The following is a 17,015-nucleotide window of genomic DNA, read 5'->3' on the forward strand; positions in this document are numbered from 1 at the left end:
TCATCCGGGCCCAAATCCCCACCATCTCCCTTCTGGGCTCCTGCAACAGCCTCCTGCTGACCCCCTTCCCACCACTGTTGCCCACCTACAGTCTGTTTCCACATGCAGCCATTGTCCTTCCAGCCTGAGGACCTTTGCACGTGCTGTTCTCTCCACCTGGAATGATCTTCCTCTAGATCTCTGTGGGATTCTCTCGCAGCTCTTCTGGTTCCCTGCTCACGAGTCATCCTTTCAGAGGGGCCCTTCCATACCATCCTGCCTAGAGTCACACTCTAACCACTTATTCTGCTCTGTTTTTATCGTAGCACTGAAATTACATTTTCTGTTTATTTTGAAATTTTATGTTCAGTTGTGTTTTGTCTCCTGTACTAGGACATAAAATTAATGAGGACAGGATTTTGCCCTGTTTACTGCTGTATTCTCAGCTCCTAGAACAATCCCTGATACATAGAATAGAGCTTTAGAATACCATGAACTCTTATTGGTAGTAACCTCACAGTGGTTTCTGACTGCGTAATACCTGCCCCTTTCACTGAATTATAAGCTTCATCAGGGTGGGGACCATATCAGTGTTCCCACATCATTGGCTCCAAGGCCTCACTAACCTGCCTGTTACATAGTAGGCACTCAATAAACGCTTACTGAATAAATGCATGAGTAAGAGAACGAGTGAATGGAAATGGAAAATTATAAGCACAAACATCAGGTCCTATTATGATTAGCTTCAGTCGTATCTCCTAATCATACTTGCTCACACTGGGAAGTAGTGATGTGCAGAATTTAAGTCTGTACTCTCCTGGCTTAATTCCCTCTATTGCTTTTCTCAAGGGTGTTTGCAGGGAGGGGCAAGCTCATGGGAAAACATTCTCTGCCTCTCCGATTTCTCCTATACTTGAAAAAAGTTCAGGCCCACAAACACAGTTGTAAGGTTTCCCAACTTGTTCCCAGCACAATTTACCACTTCCCCCAATTCAGTCCTCAGAATAACCTCACATAAATATTATCATTTTCTACATTGGCAGCACTTGTGGAATCTCCATCTTACTTGTGCGCAGGCTGAAAACTCAACTTGTAGCAAATATTATCTCTGTCTTGCGCTCCCCATCCTATGGAAGAGGCTGAGAAGGCATCAGAAAAGAGCTGTGTTTGCATAAAGGTTGATGGTGTGTGATGCCGTAAACTTCATTGCCACACGACTGAGGAGACGGAAGTAAGCTGCCGGTATCCCTGCCACTCTGATGAAACATAGTCATTCCCAGCTCGGGAATATAAACGTTACAGCACCCAGCTCTCTCAGAACGTGATAACTCACTTTCCAAGGGAATTCATCAAAATCCAGTTTATTTCATAACAGCATTTAGTGTGGTGATTCAAGTTACTATAAGCCCTCCAGAAATAGTCTAGGGCTCAAACAAGTCAGGGATAGACATCTAAACAGACTACCAAAAAAGTCAACAGTCATAGTTCTGAATTCCATTCCTGTTCTACCAAGACCTTGGTCAATACCTTTTGATCCATCTAAGGTCTGTCTCTTGGAAAGCCCAGGAAAAAACTGATGGAAAACGTTGTAGGGTAGTCCTTTCAGAATAAGATTTGCTGTAATGTTTTTCTAACTTTGCATTTTAAGGTCTTAAAATGTGACCACTATTATATGACCTCCCTTCCCAACGTTTCCCAGCACTAACTAACCAGCACTGGTCCATGGCTTAGTGAAAGGCGTGTGGCATTAGAAGACCTATTGATTAATCCTGTGACATCGGACAAGACATCTAATAATTCTGAGCCTCCATTTCCTGCTCTATCAAATCAGGATGATCAGTCCTGCCTCATAAAACTGAAATGAGAATTAAGTGAGATGATCGAGAGAGCTTATAATAGACGCTCAGTAAATATTGGTTCCTTTTTTAGAACACTGTCTCAATTCACTGCTTTCCTCAGTATCAGACTCAGTCTATCTTTTTTCTTGTGTTTGTTTGAACTTCAAACTAGATTATAAACTCTTTGGGGATAGGAACTGCCTCTTCTCTTTCTTTTGTAAATCACGATTTCACAACATCTAACTCTCTTGACCTGTGTACCAGACAATGCTCTATTGACTGGGTGGATTTACAAGTGATGATCGTGGTGACATCAGAGAGAAGGCGCTGTTCTGAGGCTGCGGGGAGAGCTGAGAAAGGGCTGAGCTTCCAGCACCAGTCTTTTCCAGGTTGTAGGCAGCAGAAAGGTCCTATCCCAGAAGAGCAAATTCTCATTTCTCAGGTAGCAAGAATTTTCTCTGTGGCCCTAAAAAGGCAGCTTTTTTTGTTTTGTTATACCTCATGTATGTATTTATTTATTTATTTGATGCCCTAGATATCATATGGAGCCCAAATCCCCATAAGAAAATCTGGTTGGCAGGGCAGGGATAAAGACGCAAATGTAGAGAACAGACTTGAGGGCGGGGGCGGGGGGGGGAGGGGAAGCTGGGACGAAGTGAGAGAGTGGCATTGACATATATACACTACCAAATGTAAAATAGATAGCTAGTGGGAAGCTGCTGCACAGCACAGGGAGATCAGCTCAGTGCTCTGTGACCACCTAGAGGGGTGGGATAGGGAGGGTGGGAGGGAGACACAAGAGGGAGGGGATATGGGGTATATGTATAGCTGATTAATTTTGTTGTATAGCAGAAATTAACATAACATTGTAAAGCATTTATATTCCAATAAAGATGTGAAAAATAAAAAAAATGAAATCTTGTTCTGGATAGGGGCATAGAAGGTCAGGTATAAGGTGGCCAGATTTAGCAAATAAACATGCAGCTAACCCATTTAGATTTGAATTTTAGCTAAACAACAATTTTATAAATACATCTGATTCAATATTCAAGACTTTCTTACACTAAAAAATTATTTGTTATTTAGCTGAAATTCAAATTTCACAGGGCATCCTGTATTTTATCTAGCAGCTCTAGTCAGGTAAGGGCGACCACAAAAAAGCTAGATAGAGAGGGGTAAGAATAAAAAAAAGAGGGAGAGAGAAAAAAAAAAACAAAAAAACCCCAAAACCTCCCACTCAAAATGAATCTTTAAACCAAAATCCCCATATACATAAAGAAATTAAAAGCTAATACATGTACAGCAACTATATTTCAATTAAAAAGAAAAAAACGCTAATACAGACAGCCAGCAAAGCATTTGCAACACAAATTCACTCTTGATGAAATTACTTTTTCGATAAATGGCATTAGGGGGAAATGTAATATCAATATTTTCTTTCTTGCCAAGCACATTTCAAGCATACTAAAGATTAAAATAACTCATTGTGCCTTTTTGCTTTTTAAAACACAATGTTTATGGAGTAAAAAAGATTTAAATCCAAACCAAATAAAATAATAATAATAAAAAGAAAGAAATATAAATAAATTATATCAAATTGTACCCTGTAGAGATAGATAATCGCTGCTCTCATTTTGATGTCTTTTTAATTAAGACATGAAGGACAAAAAAAGCCAGGCTTTTCAAGCACTGGGCAAAGAGCATTGCAGAAAGAGAGCAGTATGTGCAAAGACCTTTCCCCCTGAGGTGGGAAAGGTCTTGTGTTGAAGGAACTAAATATGGGTCGGTATGGCCAGAGTGAAGAGGATATTGGTGAGATATGAGGTTGTATAGTAACCAGGGGTGAGTTCATGCAAACCTTGCTTAGGTTTATAATTTTACTCTATGTTCAGTAAAAAGCTATACATAGTTCTAAGTAGAAGCGGAGTATGTACTTAGCAACTATCCTTCTATTTGTATTTTTCCAATAGTATTTTAATAACTAGCTATGGCTTTTCTATCTTTTGGGTACAACTTTTTTAAAATTGAGATTCAATTGACATATAGCATTATATTAGTTTCAAGTGTACAACATATTGATTTGATACATGTATATATTTTGAAGTGATTACCACAGTAAGTCTAGTTGACATCCATTACGACACATAGTTACAAATTTTTTAATTTGTGATAAGAATGTTTTAGATGAAACTAATTTGTACAATAGTTGGACAAAGACTTTGAATTATAGGATCTTTAGTATGTTCTTAGAGAAAAGGGAAGCTATAACTTCCATATTGTAAAGAATAAGATATCATTAAACAAAACTAGGCAGCAATAAAATAAGGATACTAAAATCCTAAAATTTAGTTCTAAGAGAGAACTCATTAGAAATCCTAGAAATTAAAGAAAAATGTCAGTAAATTTTACAAATTCAATAGTTGACAAAAACTCAGGACACTGTTAAAGAAATATTTCATAGTCTAGAAGAAGGAACTGAGGAATTCACCCAGAATCACACACACACACACACACACACACACACACACACACACACACACACACACTATATGTAATGTAGTTAAGCGACAAGAAGGAACAATTGAGAGAGGGTTTTTTCTGTTGTTTGTTTGTTTTGGTACGCGGGCCTCTCACCGCTGTGGCCTCTCCCATCGCGGAGCACAGGCTCCGGACGCGCAGGCTCAGCGGCCATGGCTCACAGGCCCAGCCGCTCCGCGGCACGTGGGATCCTCCCGGACCGGGGCACGAACCCGTGTCCCCTGCATCGGCATGCGGACTCTCACCCACTGCACCACCAGGGAAGCCCCGGGAGAGGGGTTTTAACATTTATCTAATTCTAGAAAAAAGAGCGAATGAAAGGAATGACAGAGAATCAATATTTTAAGGGATAATTATTGAAATATTTCCCAAATTGGATAAAACACGAGTCATTAAACAGAAAGCGCATTCTAAAAATCTAGTAAGATAAATACAAATAAATCCAATCACCGATGCATTAAAAAACAATAACAAGGGTCATGGGGAAATCTTTAAAATTATCAGATAGGAAGATAGAACAATTAGACTAACAGTAGACCTCTCATCCGTAATAACAGATGCTAAGAACAATAGAATGTCAGCCTCAGAGGGTAAGAGGAAACCAAATATCAACCTAAAATTGAATTTTGCTGTTAGCATCAGAGACCTAATAACAGGCTTAAACAAATCAAATAAAGGCTTCACTGTCTCACATCAAGGGGGCATGGAAGTGGCAGCCCAGGAGTGGGTGGGGCATCACAAAACCCAAGTGCATTCCCATGCTTCCGCTCTACTTTCCTTAGCTTGTGGCTTCTCTCTTCATTGTCCCATGAAGGCTCCTGTGTTCCACAAAAGAAGGAAAAGTGTAACAGTGTGCTCCTCGTAGATAAGTCAGCTCCCTTTAGGAAGATCTCCCCCCTTCAGTGTTTTCTGCTTACATCTCATTAGCCACTCATGGCTATGAGAGTCTAGAAAATACAGGCTTTCTGCTGAGCATACAGATGCCCTAAATAAAATCAGTGTTCCAATTCCATTTCTAAGGAAGGAGAAAGACAAGATGTGGGCTGGGCAGCTAACAGTAACTGCCACAGCTACTATTTATGAGTGCAAGCAAAATAAAGACACTTTTAGCCATAAAAAAATACTAAAAGAATTTAGCGTCCGCAGCCTCTCACTAAAAGCACTATCAAGGATGCACTTCATTTAGAAATAGTCAACCCAGAGGGAAGATATGGACCCCAGGAAGCGATGGGGAGCAGAGAAATGTATAAAACATGTCAGTAAATGCAATTGCAATTTGATGAAAAAGATAGATATTATTTTTCACTTTTAAAAAGGGTAAAAGTAAACTGCAAATGAAAATTACAAGATGGTGGGGATATTTAAACATAGCAAAATGTCAAGGTTTTACAAAGCTGGTGTTGAATATACAGGTTGTATGTTATCTTTTATATTTGTCTATGAGCTGGGAACATCTCATAATTTTAAAAATTGAAAGGCAATACTCTCAATTTAAAGCAGCTTTACATCAAAAGGTATCACAAAGTTAAAAGACATCACAAAGTTAAAAGACAAGGGATAAATACCAGAGGGAAGATGCTTGTGATATACCACAACAACAAAAAAATCAATGTCTAGAAGATAGAGCATTACTTTGCATCAATAGAGAAAAGCCAAAACCCAATGGAAGGAGAGGGAGAGGATACAAAGGAGATTTTGTGGAAGAAGAAATACAAATGGCTAATAAGTATATTAAAAGGATACTCAGCCTCGTAATCAGGGCAATTCAATTGAAAACAATAGGGTGTTATTTTTCACCCACTAGAGAAATAAAAACTTAGAAAATTGAAAATACTCAGCTTTGACAAAAGAATAGAGAATGGCTACTCTTAGACCCTGTGTGAATGTGCGTTTGGCAAAACTTGTTTGGATTAATAATTTGGTAGAACTTAACATTTTTAAATGTTCACACCATCAGACCCAGAGTTACACTCCTAGAAATTCATTTTACAAAAACCATGTGAACATGTGCACTGAAATGTTTGAGTAAGAGTAATCATTACAGCATTTACTATAAACATAAAAATTGGGACTAACCTAAATGACCAACAAGAGGAGAGGGGATAAATAAGTAATAATACATCTATGCTGTAGAATATCATGGAGCCATTAAAAAAAAATGGAGCAGACCTCTAGTCAGTGACATATTGTGAAGTGCCCAAGGCAAGCAATGACTACAGCACGATCACGTGTGTGCTCGTTAAAAATCATACATGAGTATGCTCTGTGCTTAGAAAAAAAGGCTGACATGATACTAAAATACTAATAATGGTGAATTCCAAGGAAGGGTGTGGGAAAGTTGCTCTGCTTTCTTCTGTACTGTTCGAACCATTTAAAAGATAAGAAAGAGAGATAGTAGAATGTTCTGGAAGTAGTTCAGGAAATACGCTAGGCCTCATTTTTCTCATATATAAAGTGAGGATAATTGCATCTGACCTTGCTCTTTCACTGGAGGTTGTAAGGTTCGAATGAGGGAGCAATGAGCACCTGTTTGGAGAAAAACAAGACCTTATTCAAAAGTAATGGATTATCATGGAATGAGTGGGTCCAGGCATTTCACATACGAAATAGATTTTAATATTTAATTAAATCAGTCTAGTGAATGGCTGAGCTAGGGATTGAACCAAAGTTATTCTGCCTCCTTGCTTTCCCAGAACCCCGAAGTCCAGCATCGAATGAGAAGCAGTTCCTGTAACGGCTAAGAACCCAAACTGCCTCAGTTTGGGTCTCCTGCTCTGTGACCTTGGGCAAGTTACTAAACTTCTCTGTTTCTTACTGTTCTTTTTTTATAAAATGGGTATAATAATAGAACCTACTGCAGACTGTTATTGTAAAGATTAAATGAGTTAACACATGTGAAACACACCAGTACCTGACACAGCAGATGGTCTGTGCTGGCTATGTTACTATTCGCTTCAATTGCCTGGTGGATCAGTAGTAGAGAGAACATTTTCCTCAGCTTCTCTGCTTTGGGGCTGAGTGAGGAGTGCAAAACTCAATATGGACCTCTTTTCTCCCTTCGGAATACTTTATATAGAAGTAAAATATATCTTTATTATATTCCGAGTCCCCCGTTCTCGAGGACATCACCACTCCCTCCCGGCCACATGGCAATTCAAACACCAGCCAGGTCAGAGAATGGGCCTTGCCCCTCACATGTTGTACACTCCAACTCCACTCTTGGGGACTCTCTTAGGTTGCCCCTGTCTGACTTAGCACTCTTTTTTTTTTTTTTTTTTTTTTTTGCGGTACGCGGGCCTCTCACTGTGGTGGCCTCTCCCGTTGCGGAGCACAGGCTCCGGACGCGCAAGCTCAGCGGCCATGGCTCACGGGCCCAGCCGCTCCGCGGCACGTGGGATCTTCCCGGACCGGGGCACGAACCCGTGTCCCCTGCATCGGCAGGCGGACTCTCAACCACTGCGCCACCAGGGAAGCCCCTGACTTAGCACTCTGGAATCCACCCTGCCAAACCGAAGAGCAACATGCAGGGTTTTTTTAGCCCATGGATGGATCAGAGGACGGCAAAAGCCGCCTATCCGTTTCAAAGCTTCACTCTGAGAGGCATTAAAACCAGGCATTTCCTTCCTAAATTGCACATCTTCCCAGGACAGGGAAAGTCTGCTCCACTTTCTGCCACGAAGGGCCAGGGGCCTGAGTGACCCCAGCTCATCCTCCTGTGCCAGGCCACCTGTCATCCCACTGCCAACCTCTCACGGACTTCCAAGAAGTTCCACGGACTTCCAAGAAGTTCACGCATATCTGTCCACTCCTTCTACATGCAAGTAGGCGGGAGGAGGTTGATTGAGGACCGGAAGACAAGTCCTCTACTGCCTGCAACGCTGGGGAGCGAGGGCTGTGAAACCCCAGAGGGAGCTCCAGGGAGGGGCTCGCTCTGTCTCAGTTCTTCCAGGGACAGGAGCTGAAGGCAGGGGCTGCCACTGTCCCTGACTTCACACACTTAGTCCAGGGCTCAGGGTTGCCAAACAGAATTCTCCTACTGGTACGTAAAAGGCTTTGGGAAGCACTGAACGGCAGAAGGACCAAGGGCAAAGAGGAGGGAGAAGTAAAAAAGAAAGCCAGAGATAAAAAGAGCCCTCAGGGAACGGCAGCTCTGAAAAGCAGCAAAAAGATACTTCGATCTTCCGGCAAAAGAAGATCATCATCTGGTATTTAAAATTTGTGGATCTTTGCCGACTGAAAAACATTTGGAAATGTTCTCTTTTAGGAAATGTGAGTATGGCCCCTTCAACCAAAAAAGGTGACTTTGAGCAAGTCTCTTAACTCTGCTTAGCAGCAATCTCTTTGAAAGGCAGGATAATCACACCTACCAGTAGAAGATGGATTGCACTGGTTTAAACAAGACAGAGGTTTATTCTCCTCTCTTGTAACAAAAATCTAGAAGTAGGTCATTCTCGCTCCTACGGCAGTTTCATAGTCATTGGAGGCTCCAGGCTCTTGCTATCTTCCTATCTCACCATCCTTGGCACATGGCTTCCAACTCCAAGTTCACTTCACAGTCTAAGAAGGCTGTCAGAGCACCATACATCATGTCTGAATTCTAGGTAGAAATTAGAAGGAAGAAGGGATGGGCAAAGGGGCATACTTGCAGCTGAGTCAGCCTCCTAGAGAACTTTCCTGGGACCCCACCCCCCAACAACTTTTGCTTACATCTCATTGACCATTCGTAGCTGTAAGGAAGGCTGGGAAATGTCTTTAGTTTTGCACATTGCCCCCAGGAGTAAAAGGAGGAGGCTTAGGAAAGAAGCTGATGAGTGTAGATACTGGGCAGGCAGTCTGCTGTGAAACCTCAGGGAGCTGTTAAAGAACTACAGGAAATAGGGCTTCCCTGGTGGCGCAGTGGTTGAGAGTCCGCCTGCCGATGCAGGGAACGTGGGTTCGTGTCCCGGTCTGGGAATATCCCACATGCCGCGGAGCGGCTGGGCCCGTGAGCCATGGCCGCTGAGCCTGCGCGTCCGGAGCCTGTGCTCCGCAACGGGAGAGGCCACAACAGTGAGAGGCCCACGTACCGCAAAAAAAGAACTACAGGAAGTAATGCCCGCGAATAAGCACTTGGTAAACTCAGAAGGGCTTTGCAGCTGTTCTCAATCACTTTCACAACAACACTGTAAAGTGGAAACTGAGGTGCAGAGAGATATCCGAGGTCAGTAGCCATTAAGCGATAAGAACTGGGATTCCAACGGATACCTGGCTGTGACTTTCCTGTCCCTCCCCTTCCAATAGGAGAGGGTTCTTCTTAGGAGTCTCTTGTGAGTCTGTTGAGGGGGCTTGGCAGCCACGGGCACATGACTGACTTCCCACTCCGCTGTTGGGTGGAGGGTTCTCTTGCGAGCTGAGAGCCTGGGCTGCTGTGCACTGAGTGTGGAGCCTCAGAGGCCTCCCGTTCTTTTCAGCCTCCGTGAGCTCTGGTCATGCTGTCCTCTTAGAGATTATGGATGCTTTTAATTTTGCCTTTTACCAAGGGCCTTGGGACCAGAGGCCTTCAGGCATGAGTGCCCATAAATTGCATCTTATTACATTATTAATTACCGTGTTATCTGGAGTCAAATAACTGATTAATTCTTTGGCAAGCAATGCAGTGAAGTAGAAATCCTTCCTATTGCCTTTCCCCTTGCCCCTCCCCAGCTCACCAGGAGCAGGTAGGGGATCAGACTTCTGCACATGTTATGAACTCTTTGGAAGAACTGCCCCGTGACCATGAGAGGTGGCTGTACTCTGGGTGTGAGTAGCAGTGTGCATAACGAGGAAGAAGTTAACCCACTGAAAACAGCATGATACAAACAGACACCCTGGGATGCCTGAAGTCCAAGATGAGGTGGCGGGGACTGAGAGGAGACGAACCAGCCCAGGGTTTGGATGCAGCTAACAGAGGAGATGGGAAGTAAGAAGAGGCGTGTTAGTTTGTAGGGACAGAGGGGCTAAAGAAGGGCAGCTGCTGGACTCAGAGTAGGCTGGGGGCCTCCAGCAAAGAGAAAGGAAGCACTCTGAAATACAGGATTTGCCTGGAGTGTAGGCAGGAAGGCCCTTGGGTTCCTTGAGAACCCTGAGAGGGAGATCTGCTGGTCCAGAGGATAAACCCTGGAGATCTACGGAGGGATGGCAGCTGGGCCAACCGGGAATCGTCAGTGCTGCCTACCTGCCCTTTGCCCGGAGTCTGTGGTCTCTTCCCCAAGACTCCCCAACCCCGTAATCATTCCTGCTTTCCAAATAGAGCCTCAGAGGACAGCAGCTGGGGTACCTTAATCCAGAAGAGGAGCATGAGAATAAGGTGATAGCCCAGGGACCTGCTCTGCAGAAAGGGACCTGTCTTTGCTTCTTGGTCCCCCAGTGCATGGAACCTCTAACTAGGGCTGGGATCCTCTGATTTCAGGGCATCCTGGAAGGTTTCTCACAAGCTTTTCTGATATTCTAGGACGAGAAGGTAGAGCTGCTGGTGGGTGGTAGATTTTTTTTTTTTTTTTTTTTTTTTTTGTTGCGGTACGCGGGCCTCTCACTGTTGTGGCCCCTCCCATTGCGGAGCACAGGCTCCGGACGCGCCGGCTCAGCGGCCATGGCTCACGGGCCCAGCCGCTCCGCGGCACGTGGGATCCTCCCGGACAGGGGCACAAACCCGCGTCCCCTGCGTCGACAGGCGGACTCTCAACCACTGCGCCACCAGGGAAGCCCGGTGGTAGATTTTTAAAGAGCTGTGACTTTCTCGAGTTTCAGTTGACAGATGATAGAAGCACCCCGTCCCCATCTCCCACCGTCTTATAAGTGGTCAGACGTGCCGTGTCGGCGAGAGTCTTGATGGGCTCTCCGTGTGGGAAGCAAACACTTGGCATCTTCCTGCTGCATCTATACAGTGGGCAAAATCCCTGCCTGCAGAACTGCTATGAGGATTCAATCACATACCTCAAACCCTTCACACGGTACCTGATGCAGAATAGCTGCTGAACAGATGTTAGCGACATATCGCTGCCCTGGGCCCCGCCCAAAGGTATTGTAAATGAGAGCACAGGTGGGGAGGACAGGTGGAGGCAGGTCATGGCTCCAGGGGCGAGCCTAAGATGGGGAGCGGTCCTGGGGTGGGGGCGGTCATCACCCACAGTGAAGGTCTGCTCCTCTGTCTTTTCCGCTTGGGAATAAGAGCCACCTGCAGACTTTGCAGGGAGGCAACATGTCACACAGGGTTTAGCCTGAGTCGAACTCAGGTTTGGTACGGATTCTGCTAGTAACTCAGGTACTAGTTAGATATTCCAGGCCAAGCTGCTTAACCTCACTGAGCCTTAGTCACCTTTCCTATGGAAGGAGATTCATCATACTTCCCTTAGAAGACCCATGGTCTTTGAGGAAAACCCCTCCACCCGGACCTGAGGGTGCAGGCAGGTGGGGATGCTAAGCCATCATCCAAGCTCCCGTGGTCCCCACAAGATAGCTCCCAGAGCCTCTGTCAGAGAAAGGCCAAAGCAGAGGCAGCTGGAAGATTTCTCTTCCCTGCGTGTGGATGAGCACAGGGGAAAGCCAACAGGATGATGCCACCATCTGTGGGCTTCCCACCCTGAGGCCAAGAAACGTAGCTACTGTCGTTAGACACGACCCCACCCAGCTTCCCAGCCCTTTGGAGGCAGAGAAAGGGGGTGGGAAACTCAGGTAGAGAAAGATTGGCTTGAAGGGAATTGTAGGCCTAGGAAGAGTGAGGACTCAGGCTTCTCATAACCAACACTCAGGATGAATCCAGACTCAGCCTATGCCTTGTTCAACCTCTCACTCTGGTACATGTGTGCTCATGGATACCTACAAAGACACACACTTTTAAAATTGGACACACACTTTTAATACTGTGCGAAACTTGTGCATAAGTCAACGGAAAACAGAGCCGCTTTACGTGGGAACTGAACACTTGGCATCTTCCCTGCTGCCTCTATAACAGTGGGCAAAATCTGTCCAATTGCTGTGAGGGTCAAGTCACATACATAAAACCCCTCCCCAGGTGCCTGACAGAGGGTAGCTGCTTAACAGGTGTCAGCTTTACGTTACTGCATTTGGACCCCTCCCAGGTCCACTCACACGCCACCACTCAGGTTGTGCGCTGCCCAGCTCCAGGAGACACCGTTCCCATACACTATGATGTGCATGACCCTTCCCGGATTTGGGCAGTGCACATCCCACACCACTGTACGTGGTAGGCCTGCTGAGGGCCTGCCCCTGACTCAGAACAGACACACATCGCTCTAGCCCATCCCTTCTGACTTTGACTCTCGGCTGGCCTTCCTATCCTTTCACTTCCTCTTTCCCCAGCTTTTAATCACTCCATTGATGGAAAACCAAAGTGGTGTAGCCACCAGGAAGGCAGTGTGGGCAAAACTGAAGGCAGTCTGAGTGTCTTTCCTTCTTCTCTCCAGGTTTACCTAAATCTTTAGTCTTTTATGTTTTAGGGCCAGTGGCTGATTTTTGAGACCAAGTGTGCTGCCTTCCTTGGCCCCAGGCCTGGGATCTCTCACCTGCGTCCTCAGGGGCCTGATTGAGCTATAGCAGCCAGCAGGTAGAAGAAGGATGTTGGGGGATAATGAGGTATTTTACTCAAGGCGAAGTTGAAGCAGAAAACCTTGGAGGCTGCCGCTGCTATTTCCACTTGAGTGCTGTTGAGTCTCGGCCCCCAAGTCATTTATCCGGTGAGCCAGCCAGGCGAGGACAGAGCCTGGCTCTCAAGGCCGGCCCAGTTCCCAATGCGCTAATGACACTTGACAGACACCAGATCCTAGCAATTTCCAAACAAAACCTTGATGCGCCCATCCCAGGCCTCCCGGGAAACACTCCATTGCTTCCCCAGGCTTTGCTCAGCTGGTCCTCACCGATTGCCAACAATCCCCAGCTGAGCGAGTCCCTTGCTCTCCCGCCCTCCCTCCCATCCTACCCCTTCCCTGCCCTCTCCATGTCCCCGTCTCTGCTTCAGTCTGGGAGGCCAAGTTAAGCTCCGAGAGCCCTCTGAGAAGCTGGCAAGATGGCGCCGCAGGCCCTGATTTATGCTGCTTAGAATAACATCACCTGTTTGTAAGGGCTTTATCGGGTTGCTGCAATAATGCCAGGGGTGGACCTGGCTGGGATGTGCAGATCCACCGTTTCAATGGTGCAGAGCTCCAGGGCTACTTCAAGTATTGTCCGCCAAATAGCAGAAGACGGGAGCTTTTCACTCAAAAAAGACTTTACGCAAGAACAAGACGAGGCAGACTCACAGCCAGATTGGAATCCTTTTAACTCTGCTTCAGTTCTCGTTCTTAAAACACGGGGAATTTTTTTTATTGTCTTATTATTTTAATGATGGAATAATTCATTTAAGGAAATATCATATATCGTCAGCAACCATGTACACACCACCCCCCTTAAAGGAAATAACGAATGTGTTGAAAACTACGAGTGTAAGCTCATCCCATCTCCTTGCCTCCTGCCCAGTTGTTGCTACCATGCTAAATTAGGTTCTTACTATCCCCCTGTGTCTTTATATACTACATTATTCTTTTAACTTTTTATCTCCAGATCCTTGCAGATTCACATGCAGTTATAAGAAATAACAGAGCCAGCCTGTATACTCTTCACCCAGTTTCCTTCAGGGGTCGCACCCTGCAACATTTTAGCACAATATCACAACCAGATCATTGATGTTGGAACAACCCACTGACCTTATCCAGATTTCACCTGTGTGACGTGCAATTTGTGTGTGTGTGTGGGTGTGGGTGTGGGTGTAGGTGCATGTGTGCAAGTCTGTGTGCATTTAGTTCCACGCAAGTTTCCCTCCTGTGAAAATCTGTGTGACCACGACCGCGGTCAGATACAGAACAGTTCTATCACAAGGATCCTTGTCACAGTCACGACCATCTTCTCTCTTCCCCTCCCTATAGCTCCTGGCAACCGCTAATCTGTTCTCCACTTCTATCATTTTGCCATTTTAACTCATATACATGGAATCATATAATAGGTAACCATATAAGATTGGCTTTTTTCCCCCACTAAAATCCCTTGAAATCCATCCAAGTTGTTGCATCTGTCACTCATCTGTTCCTTGTCGTTACTGAGTACTGTTCCGGTGAATGGATGTACCATAGTGGGTTTACTCATTCACCCACTGAAGGATATTTGGATTTTTTCCAGTTTGGGGCTGTTACAGATAAAGATGCTACGAGCATTTGTGTAGAAGCTTTTGTGTGAACTTAAGTTTTTATTCTTCTGATGCGAATGGCTAAGATTGCACTTGCTGAGTTGTAAGGTGAACACACACTACTATGTGGTACTGATTCACTTCTTTTAAACATATATTGGTATCACACTGTGCGTTTATTCTTCTGCAACTGACTTCCCTCTCAGCACATGTTCCCTCAAGCTTAGCCACGTTGATACGTGTGGATAGCTTCGTTATTTGCACTGATGTCTAGTATTCCATAGTGTGAATATACTGCAATTTCCTATCTATTCTAACTTCAATTCTGGAAGGCATAAAATCGTTACGAGGGAATGGGTTTGGTAGGTATGGAGGTGAGTTCTCTTCCCAGTTTTAGAACGGGGTGATATGGAACAAGCCTTAACTAGCCAAGAAGACAAGGCTTGGTGATTTAGCCTTGGTTCTGTCCACTAGATTACCTTGGTAACGTCGCTTAACCTTTCCGAGCTCAGCTTTTTCATCCATAAAGTGGGAATCTCAATAATAACAATAATATTTGCCCTAATACTTGTGGGAATTAAATAAAAATATAGTATGTAAATTAAACTAAACTAAACTAAAACATGCAGAATAAATAATTACATTTATTAGTTAATAACTATAATTAAGTACCTATTCTCACCAATGCAAAGAACAACCAAACTACCCATTCTGGATTTTTCACGGAAAATCCAGTTTCAAATAATCTCCCTCATTGTTCCTCTAAGTTGCCTTGTCAAGCCTGTCCTGCTTTGGGTGTCAGAAGGTGCCATCAGTAACAAGATCCAGGTGACCACAGAGGTCCTAGCCCTGATCTCCCTTTAAGGTAGCAATTGTCATCCCACTTTATAGATGAGGAAACTGAGGCTCAGATGTTGAGTAACTGGCCCAGGATCACACAAGAGCTGGACTCCACTGCCTAGTCTGGATTCAGAGACCATACTCCAATTTCCTCACTGACGTGAAGGGTCTCTGGGAAACCCAGAGCTGCCCACACGGCTTCGGTCCTGCTCAGGGTGGTCAGAGGCTCTTCCCTGCTCCCAGCAACCCCAAGAGCCACCCGCCGCCCTCCACACACACACATACACACGCCACCAGAGGCCAGCCCATCCGCATCCCCTGGCTTCTGGAGCGAGAGGCCTGAGACCAGCTGGGCAACCACAGGATGGGAGGAAGGGAAAAGGGAAGCAGGGAAGCCTGCGTGAGACCAAACACAAAGCCTTTAAATGTGCGCTGCTGGACTGCTGGGCTAACAACAGCCAGGGTGACATGACAACACGCTCCAAATATTTAAAATGTGTGAGTCCTCAGGAAGGAGAATTTTTTTTTAGCCTGAAATGAGGAGGGAGGCACTGGGGGAGGGGGCTGGTGAGCAGCAACCCTACAGGATTCAGGAGGAGAAGGAACTCGGATGTCGGACCCACAGCCCCTTCCCCTGGCTCTGCCTCAGTTTCTCCCCCTGTAAGTGGACGGGGCGGGGGTGGGGGTGGGTGTTGGCTGAATGTTCTCTGAGGTCAGCCCACGTCTGGAGTGTTCTTTGGAAAAACATTACAGCTTGTACATCTGATGTCAAGGTGCTGCCTGTCCCGCAGGGGAAGCAGAGAAAAGAATGGTCCCCTGAGGAATTCCCGTTGCCCAGAGGGTTCCAGGCACGGGGTCTCACCACCACCGCGTGATGCACCTCCTGCTTTTTCTGGCTCCCCTACCTCAAGGTCTACTTGAGCTGGGATGTTTCCGGGCTGCAAGGTGAGGAAACTCACCTAGAGAGGGAGAGGGTAGGATGGAGAGACAGAGGGGGACGCTCCGGGGAGGGACTTAATCCTGGTTCTGGAAAGGGCATTGCCTGAAGCCCTGTTTTCCCAAGTGAGATCCACTGAGCCCCAAGCCCAAAGGTCCACCGTCTGTGACTCCCTGAGCGAAGGGCCTGGGGGCTCATCTGTCCTGGGTACTCCACACAGGGAGCAGCGTCCTCACATAGGAGAGACCAAGAAGAGGCCTGCGGCCACCAGGCACCCCAGATGCAAACCAGCCGCCCTGAGCCCTTTGTCATTCAGTGGTCAGGACCCCCGCAGCTCCTCCCAAGCCTCTTCTCCTACAATCTAAGCCTGCTCTCACAGGGGACAGAGCCCACCCTGGCAGCGCCTCCTTCAGAGTTGCTGGTAGAAAAATATCTAACTTGAAACTCATCACCATTCCATGAAAAACAGAAAGGAGCTGCCGCCTCTGCCCTCCGGTTACTCACCGAGCTCTGCTCTCTACCCTTCTTGCCCCTACCTGGTCCACTCCATCCTCTCATTCCCTGACCCAATCAGGCCTCCTTCCAAGACGCTGCCCCATCTGGCCCTGCCCTTCTGTGCCCCACACCACTCGCTCCTGCACATCGTGTGCTTTCACATACATCACGGGCCCCCACCCCTCATCCCGAGCAC

The sequence above is a fragment of the Delphinus delphis genome, chromosome 1 (genome assembly GCF_949987515.2).
Source record: "Delphinus delphis chromosome 1, mDelDel1.2, whole genome shotgun sequence".
Lineage (NCBI taxonomy): Eukaryota > Metazoa > Chordata > Mammalia > Artiodactyla > Delphinidae > Delphinus > Delphinus delphis.